Below are 10,102 nucleotides of genomic sequence, written 5' to 3'. Positions count from 1 at the left end.
TAATTTACATTGATTGGGATTCCTCTAGTAAGCTATTTCGCAATTAGATGCCCTAGGCACTCCAATTTCCTAAAACTGAGATTACATATCTAAGAAAATTTGGGATCACATCTATCATCCAGTGTAAGGGAAGTCTTATTAAAGACCTCCACCTATCATATAATCTAAGTTGAAAGAATAATAGGGCATTTCAGAACAACATTTTTCCTTGTGAAGAACACATTACCAATACATGTTATGAATGTTGAGATTTGTATAGGTGTGCACAAATCATTATAGGTGTGCACAGATCATAGAGATTTGTATGGGCGGATTTTTAGGGATTTAATTAGGGATTCTAATCCTATTTATATTATGTATTCGATCAATTAAGTATCAATATCAAAAACTCAGTTTGTTAATATGGTATCAGAGCCAAACCTCATTCAAAGACCCTACTTTGACTCTCATTCAAGGATTCCCATGTAGAACCAGTTAATGAACCATAGAACGACCATCATCATCGCTACGCAGCCGTGTTGCTGTGCCATAAAACAGAGACGGACCAGCAAGGACAAGGTTTTGTAAAATCTTTGCAATCATCAAAAAATAAACCAGATCGATTTCTCTCCAATCATCATCGTCGTGTGTTCTAGTTCAGACTAGAAGACGAAGTTGAAGATCAATACAAACCCATCAAACGCAGTCGAGAGAACCAGAGGTCATCACCGCTGCTATCTCCAATCATCATCGTCATCTACGCTAGTCTTCTAGTTCGGATTAGAAGACAAAGTTGAAGTCTTCGTTTTCAACTTGGTTTTCCGCCATTGATGAACCAGACGAAGATAAATCTGGTTTATTGTTGATTTTGTAAAACAGGGCTCTTTGTGCCCACATCGTTGCCAACCCGCCCACACCAGTAGCTGTCCACTACTGCAGGAAGTAGTTTCAGACGCTTTCTTTAGTTTGCCTTGTTAAAAAAAAAAAACCGAAATATGAGTGAACACATTGAATCGTCTGGAAGGGTGTCTTTAATGCAGGCATTCAACTTACCGAAACAAATTATGATGTGTGGTCATAATTGATGGAGATTCATATTGCTGAACGAGAAAAACTCTCTTACATCATGGGTAAATCCGCTTCACCTACTGTGTCAGATAAGGGATATGAAAAATGGTATGCTGAAAATCAGAAGGTGAAACGCTGGCTTCTCATGTCCATGACTCCTGACATCATGAAGCGTTATCTTCGTATACCCACTTCCCGTGAAATATGGAGTACTCTATCCAAAACCTTTTATGATGGTAATGATGAGATGCATGTCTACTCTTTTGCATCAGAAAGCCTTCTCAACCAAACAAGGTACCAAATCACTCTCGGTATACTATGGGGAGTTAACAGAAATCTTTTAGGAACTTGATCATCGTAATAAAGTGGTCATGAAGGATCCTGATAATATTATATCATACCGGCAGTCCATTAAGCGAACCTGAGTACACATATTTCTTGCTGGATTGGATAAAAGTTTTGATTAGCTTCGACGAGAAATTTTACGTCACGAGCCACTCGAAAGTCTAGAAGAGTGTTATTCCTTAGTCCGTCGTGAGGTCATACGATCTACTACTTTGAATGAGGAAATTGAGAAACCTGATGCTTCTGCTATGATTTCCCGTCATCGACCCAATCCGACAACCCAAGACCGGCCTAAAACCACCAATCCGAAGAATTCCAACAACTCGGACAAACCTACATACAAATGCACTCACTGCAATCAAACAGGACATTCAAAAAGTCGTTGCTTCGAACTTATTGGATATCCAGATTGGTGGGACCCAACATGGCATCGAAATTCCAAGCGGTCATCCACTACAGCAGTTGCTCAAACAAAGGAAGATGATGCCCCTCCTACGTCATCAGCATTAATAACCACTTCAACAATTGAAGGTAAGGTCTTTACTCTTTCTACACCTGTTTTGAATAGTGCATGGATAATTGATTCTGGTGCTACTGATCATATGACATTTGATGTTAGACAAGTCTTCAACCTTAACCCATCTTCCCAAAATTGTGTCTCTACCGCCAATGGTAATACCACCCCGGTTGTTGGGGAAGGGTCGTCACATCTTACTACTACTTTACATCTTGATTCTCTGTTAGTTGTTCCTTTCTTAAATTATAACCTTTTGTCAGTATCTCAAATCACTACTACCTTTTCTTGTGTGGTTATTTTTTGGTCTGATCATTGTGTGTTTAAGGACATTCAGACTTGGCAACCGATTGGTTATGGTGTTAAGAAAGGGAAGTTATATTACTTGGACTTGGAGTCAGAACCTTCCAGCAGATTACGACAAGCATTAGCAGTAGAGTACATTGATTCACCAAAGAAGATAACTGAGTTCTTGCTTTGGCATCGACGTTTGGGACATGCCTCCTTTGGTTATTTGAAAAAGTTGTTTCCTAGTTTGTTTACGAATTTGGATATTTCTATTTTAAAATGTGATGTGTGTGTACTTGCAAAAAGCCATCGTGCCTCATTTCCTTTGATTTTAAATAATAGTCTTGTTCCTTTTATGGTTATTCACTCTGATGTTTGGGGACCATCCAAAGTCCCTACATTGGGAGGATCACATTGGTTTGTTACCTTCATAGATGATTGTACTCGGATGACTTGGTTATGTTTGATGAAATCCAAATCAGAAGTTAACTTGCTATTTCAGAAGTTTTATACCACCATTCGTACACAATACAATGAGCGAGTACAAGTATTACGAAGTGATAATGGTGGGGAATACCATAGTTCTGACCTTCGGTATTTTTTGGACTCTCATAGCTTAATCCATCAAACCAGTTGTCCAGATACACCTCAACAAAACGGTGTGGCTGAACGCAAAAATAGACACTTATTAGAGGTTGTTCGTGCTTTCCTCATCGAGGCTAACATGCCATTATGTTATTGGGGAGAAGCTCTTCTCTCTGCTACATATCTCATTAATCGTATACCATCTCGTTCTATTAGCTTCAACACACCCTTCCAGACACTTGCAGAAGCTGTTGTTGCTCCAACAGTCCCAAACCTTCCCCCTCATGTCTTCGGATGTGTTGCCTATGTTCATCTTCCGAAACACCAACGCCATAAGTTAATGCCTCGAGCCTTGAAATGTGTCTTTGTTGGATATGTTCTTCATCAAAAAGGATACAGGTGCTATCATCCCCCTAATAAACGCATGTTTATCACTATAGATGTTGTTTTTCATGAAGATACTATGTATTTCTCTAAGGCTGACTTTCAGGGGGAGTATCTTGAGGAAATTCAGACTTTTGTATACAACTTTGAAGAAGATATTGTGGAAGTATCTGATCCAAATGTAGGGGATTTGGATCCTAGTAGTCAAAACTTGGATTTAAGTGGTGATATCTTACACAATGACACCATAAGTGTAGGAATGGATGAGGTGGAACCTATTGGTCAAAACTTGGATCAAAGTGAAAATGAGCACCTAGAAAGTCAAGAAACATCTGAAACTAAGCTCGAATCTCTCCCAATTGATACACCAAACCAATCGGTGTCTGAGTCATCCAGGAGACAGTTACCACAACGTCACACCAGAGGTATTCCAAAACCTACATATGAACCTCAATTGTCTAGTAAAGTAAGATATCCCATGAACCATTATATGTCTACACATCAATTGTCACAAACAAATAAGTCATTTGTCCATCAATTATCTATTGTATCTATACCTAACAGTGTGCATGAAGCCTTAACTGATCCAAGATGGAAAGCCGTAATGAATGAAGAGATGGCCTCTTTGCAGAAGAACCAAACTTGGGAGCTCGTTGACCATCCTACAGGAAAAAAGACAGTTGGATGTCGATGGATCTTTATTGTGAAATACAAAGCTGATGGTACGATTGAATGTTTTAAGGCGAGATTGGTGGCAAAATGATACACTCAAACTTATGGAATTGACTACACTGAAACATTTGCACCTGTAGCCAAAATGAACACAATCCGGGTCTTGTTATCCTTAGCTGCAAATTTTAATTAGCCATTACAACAGTTCGATGTGAAGAACGCATTCTTACATGACGAACTCTCTGAAGAGGTCTACATGGATCTTCCACCAGGGTGCATGGTAACAGAAAGACAAAATCAAAAGGTATGCAAATTGAAGAAATTATTATATGGATTAAAACAGTCCCCTAGAGCTTGGTTTGGACGATTCACCAAATCCATGACAATTTTTGGTTACAAACAAAGTAATTCAGATCACACATTATTTTTAAAGAAGCAACATGGGAAAATTACTGCACTCATTGTATATGTAGATGACATGATCGTTACAGGCAACAATCAAGAAGAAATGAAAGTTTTGAAGGAATACTTGTCTAAGGAATTTGAAATGAAGGACTTAGGCTACTTAAAATACTTTCTGGGAATTGAAGTATCTCGATCAAGTAAAGGAATCTTCCTATCTCAAAGAAAGTATGCCTTAGATCTATTTCATGAAACTGGTATGTCAGTCTGCCAACCAATTGACACTCCAATGGAAGAGGGTCTGAAGTTATGTGTTGAAACAAGCCAAGTACCGGTAAACAGGGGGAGATACCAAAGACTCGTTGGAAAACTAATGTACTTAGCTCACACAAGACCAGATATCGCTTATGCTTTGAGTATGATTAGTCAGTTCATGCATAATCCCGGTGAGCAGCATATGAATGCAGTTATCCGCATTTTGAGGTATCGAAAATTTGTTCCAGGGAAAGGAATTCTATTCTCTAAAAAACTCAACCAAGCAAAATATCGAGGTATACACAGATGCTGACTGGGCCGGATCAGTTGTCAATAGGTGGTCAACTTCAGGATACTTTACCTTTGTAGGTGGGAACTTAGTTACATGGAGGAGCAAGAAACAGAATGTTGTTGCAAGATCTAGTGCAGAAGCTGAGTATAGAGGAATGGCCTTAGGAATTTGTGAGGCACTGTGGTTGAAATTTCTCTTACAGGACCTAGGCTATTCCCTAAAGCAACCAATTCAACTATACTGTGACAACAAAGCAGCATGTGATATAGCCCATAATCCAATTCAACATGATCATACAAAGCATGTCGAGGTAGATAGGTTCTTCATTAAAGAGAAACTAGATGAAAAGCTGTGGAACTACCAAAGATTCGGTCAGAAGATCAGTTAGCTGATATCCTTACCAAAGGGGTATCCAGTCGGGTTCTTTCAAAGTTCTTAGACAAGTTGGGCATGTGTGACATCTATGCACCAACTTGAGGGGGAGTGTTGAGATTTGTATAGGTGTGCACAAATCCTTATAGGTGTGCACAGATCATAGAGATTTGTATGGACGGATTTTTAGGGATTTAATTAGGGATTCTAATCCCATTTATATTCTGTATTCGATCAATTAAGTATCAATATCAAAAACTCAGTTCATTAATAATGAATTAGTTGATGATTGATTGATGAGATGAGCTGGATATAAATCAGAAAACATATCTATGGTTTAAGGGGATTATACCTCATTTGGCAAAGCAAAGCTCAAAGTTATGAAATCTTCAATTTGATTTCTAAGAACTTCAAAGATCCTTCAAACTCGATTTTTAACCTTGAGAGATTGGGAGAGAGATGTGAGATCGATATACAGAGACCATTAAAACTCTACCATTTTCAACTTTGAGGGAGAGAAAGAGATTACCAGTGAAACAATCGAAAGATGTGAGATCGAGAGATTGCAAGATCGCAAGAGATCAGGAGATTGAGAGATCGCTAGATATTGGGAGATTGTAAGATCGTGAGAGATCGTGACAGATGTGAGATGGGCGAATGCGAGAGATCAAGAATTGTGAGATCTCCAAAGTTCGAGAGATGTTAGATAGAGATTGAGAAGAGAGAGAGAGAGAAAAGAAAGTAAACAAAGCAAATGAGAGAAATTATATACTGTTGTTACTTTTTCCCTCCTGTTTTGTTCAGAGAGACTTTGGTTTTTTTTATTTATTTATAAAAAATAAAAATCCAATTTCACTGGTTGAAGCTCACAAATTAAACTTTTAAGTCACACGAATTTTTCTGTCAAATTTTAAGTTTTTCACGTAGTGTTATCACCATTCAAAGAGAAAACCAGCTATGGTTAATCCTCTATAATCAGTTTAATTTCCTGCCAATATAAGTCTAGTAAGGCTTCTAACTTGTCTAACATAGTCAAGTTAGAACTTTTCATATTAATCTATTAGTTAAGGTACATTGTCATAAGAATAATGATATTTATACATAGGATCATGTTCTCTATAAGACTAGGATAAAGATAATACTAGCATGATTCGATGAAATTTTTACTAGTTAGGATAGGTCTTCTTGAAGTCACAAAAATTTTCATTTTCTATCATTGAAGGTGTCATGCCTTAAAGAGTTCATGAGAATCATTCTTGAAGATGTAACATGTAATTATATCCGAGGATGATTAATAAATGAGGGGGAGGAGGGTCCTATTAAAACCCAGATTACCGATAAAAAAACAAAAAAAAGAAAAAGTGATAGCACAATCATCTTAATTATCATTGATACATATAATAACATACATACAAAGTAACATAGAAGATTCACACTAGTGTGTTACACATAAAGACATACATATAATGAGGGGACTAAGAGTTGGTTTTTGGCTCTTAAACAAAAACCACTTTTTATGCCCTCTTAAACGTAACCTTAAGTGCTTGATCACTTGTAGCCAAACGTCTCACTCCATTATCAGTATAAATACCAATGTCCGTACAAAGGACTTGAAAGGTGGTGTCACACACACTAGGACAAAAAACAAGCTTGTAAGCATCCTCGTAGTTCTGAATCTTAAATCAATTGCTCAAAGTTGAGCAACCTGGGTTTCCTTCAACGCCACACCAATAACTGCCTGATTGAGTAATCAAAATCAGCAAGCTGCCACACCGTTGATTGCGTACAGATCGTTGCACCGGAGAACTTTATATTGAGATCGGTGGTAACATGAATGATTCCTTTCTTTGGGTCCACTGGAATGAATGTCAATGGGAGCTCGTTCGATGCCTCGTTTTGATCTTGGATTACATCAAATGGACATGAGCCATTCCTGTTGGGTGCTAGGGTTAACCTACCACTTCTTCCACGAGTGATAGGTAGTATATAGTACTATAGACCTGATCGGACCTCATTGCCCGATGTGTCATGCACTGCTTCAGGTGCATTATCATCTAACACTGGGGACAATTTGATCGTAAAGGTTAAGAGTAGCAATGGAAGAAGAAGAATAATGGAAGAAGACTTCATTGTAACTTATTATGTGATATGAGTGATGATGATGATGAAGAAATGATAAGTGATGATGATGAAGAAATGAAGGGAACGTCCCCTATTTATAGAGTTTGCAACTTCTTTGCATGGCACATTATTGGGCTCAACACGACAAGTTTCTTTTACCTTCATTCACTTTCATATTGTAATATTTGATAATGAATTATGAGTCACCATTTGAGTGTACTGGAAATGGATAAGCCCATGTGAAGAATTAGGGCTGGCAATGGATGGATCGGATCAGGTCAACTTGGATCAATCCAATCTTAATTGGATCGGATCTGAAAATGATCCAATAATAAGTATTGGACAGACTATCGGATTGGGTTCATATATTTAAACAAAGATATTTTCATACATTTTATCCAATCACGACATGGTTGATCTAGAACTATCCGATGATATATTGGAACGAATGTGAAATTTGTAATATTTCAAATTTCAAATTTGAATGAAGAAAAATCAACAAACTTAGATTCTTGGACATTATTTCTTACCTTATCCTATAAACCGTGGGATCATGAAATTTCAAGATTTTTACTAGTCAAAGTCATTATTCTTTCGTACATTGTTTTCGTATCAAAGTAGGTAAGTCACCAATTTTGATTTTAAATAATTAAAAATATTTAATTATTAATAAAATATGATTCATCCAAGCTAACTTATAAGCCATTGAGTTAACTCAACTTCATATCTCTCGACATATCAGGTGCTTTCTGATTCTTGAATCCTAAACATTGATCTAGAACATCAAAATAAGTTAATGAAATTTAACTTCTAGAAATTTGTTCCATATAACACTATTTAATTATAAGCACAATAAAATAAGTTATTTGACTTTTGACTTCTTCAAAATTTTGACTTAATGATCAAATGTTACAATTGTCAAGTAAGACGGCAAAGAAAAGTGTCTCCTTCAACATAAATTTTATTTGCTTGTACTTTGTACACGATATGTGTCATGCAAACTCTATAAATAGGAGACGTTCCCTTCATTTCTTCTTCATAACTACTCTGTAACAACTCATACATTAGTTACGATGAAGACATCTTCCCTTCTTCTTGTTCTTCTTCTTCCTCTTTTGATCTCCACCGTTACAATCAAAGCATCACGGGTGTTATTAGATGATGATGACTTTGAAGACGTTCATGACACATCGGGCAACGATGTTAAATCAGGTCAAGAGTACTATATACTACCCTCCATTCGTGGAAGTGGTGGTGGGGTGACCCTAGCAAGCACAAGGAATGGCTCTTGTCCATTGGATGTCGTCCAAGATCAAGACAAGCTATCAAATGGTCTTCCATTGACGTTCACTCCTGTGGACCCAACAGAAGACGACGTTGATGTTAGCACCGATCTCAACATCAAGTTCTCTGCTTCGACGACTTGTGTGAAATCAACAGTGTGGCAGCTTGGCAATCTTGACAAATCCACAGGGCAAAGGTTCGTGACAACGGGTGGGGTTAAAGGGAATCCAGGTCGTTCAACTTTGAGCAATTGGTTCAAGATTGATAGATATGAGGATGCTTACAAGCTTTATTATTGCCCTACTGTGTGTGACATCTGCAGACCCCAGTGTGGTAACATTGGCATTTATATCGAGGATGGAGTTAGACGTTTGGCTTTAAGTGATCAACCTTTTAAAGTTGTGTTTAAGAAGGTGTAAACGATGGTTCTTGTTTAAGAATCAAAACCCCCCTATGATGTATAAGTTTTATTTAATATAATAATGATAATAAAGAGGGTTGGAATATATTAATTAAACTTTGGAGGATAAACAATTGCAGGAACTATTATTATTTGTTTTCAATAATCTAATTTTTGTTTCTTCTTTATTGATAGAAACTGAAAACTTTGTTGATTGTTGTATGAGGATAGTAGAACCCAATTAGTAGGGTATATACAGAGAATAATTGAATGAAATTATAGTATATATATACCCCACTGAATTGCTGTAAGAGTGTTACTTCTATCATATTTAATCCTCAAAAGCCAAAAGGTGAACAAAATAAAACACGCTTGTGGTTTGACGAAATATGTAGAGGTGTCAAAACGCCTGTGGACCGGCCCAAAAACTTAGGTTTCCCATATGAAGATTATTATAGAGGTGTAGAAAAGACTATGGGCCTGAAGCCTGACCCATCTTTGGAGTCAATGTGAGGCAGGCCTGAATTTATATATCTTACGTTTTCTATTTTAAAAATTAATTTAAAAATATTTTTTTAATAATTATTATTAACAAATCTCTTTTTTATTTCGATTCAAGCAGATACGTCTTTTCTTATATCGTTTCACACTCTTTTTAAAAATTAATTTAAAATTATTTTTTTAATAATTATTACTAACAAATCTCTTTTTTATTTTGATTCAAGTAGACACGTCTCTTAAAAATCTAGAAATTGATTCTTATCAAATACATATATAAAAATATACTAAAATTAAAACTCTAAACATCGAATAAATCTTTAAAAAATCTATAAATTAATTTTTTTTATTTGTATTGTTTTTTTCTATTTTCAAATAAATATTTAAAAACTAAAAATGTCATTACTTAAGTACCGATTTTAATAAATAAATTCTATTAAAAATTAAAAATTAAAAATCAAACGAGAATTCAATTTTAAACTTTAGTTAATAGTTAACTAAAATCTTAGAAAATCTGGAAATTGATTCTTATCAAATATATATAGAGAAATGTACTAAAATTAAAACTCTAAAAATCGAATAAATCTTTAAAAAAATATAGAAATTAATTTTTTATTGGTATTTATATTTTCAAATAAATATT

General features: G+C 35.9%; 1 pseudogene; it reads left to right on the top strand.

The window, feature by feature from the left end:
• Window positions 1-8,305: 8,305 nt before the first annotated feature.
• On the top strand, window positions 8,306-9,060 carry LOC147382293 (kunitz trypsin inhibitor 5 pseudogene; annotated as a pseudogene).
• The last annotated feature ends 1,042 nt before the right edge of the window (window positions 9,061-10,102 follow it).

This window comes from Akebia trifoliata, chromosome 16, assembly GCF_017979445.1.
Source record: "Akebia trifoliata isolate Shusen 1 chromosome 16, ASM1797944v1, whole genome shotgun sequence".
NCBI lineage: Eukaryota > Viridiplantae > Streptophyta > Magnoliopsida > Ranunculales > Lardizabalaceae > Akebia > Akebia trifoliata.
This window is presented reverse-complemented; position numbering and strand designations above follow the sequence as displayed.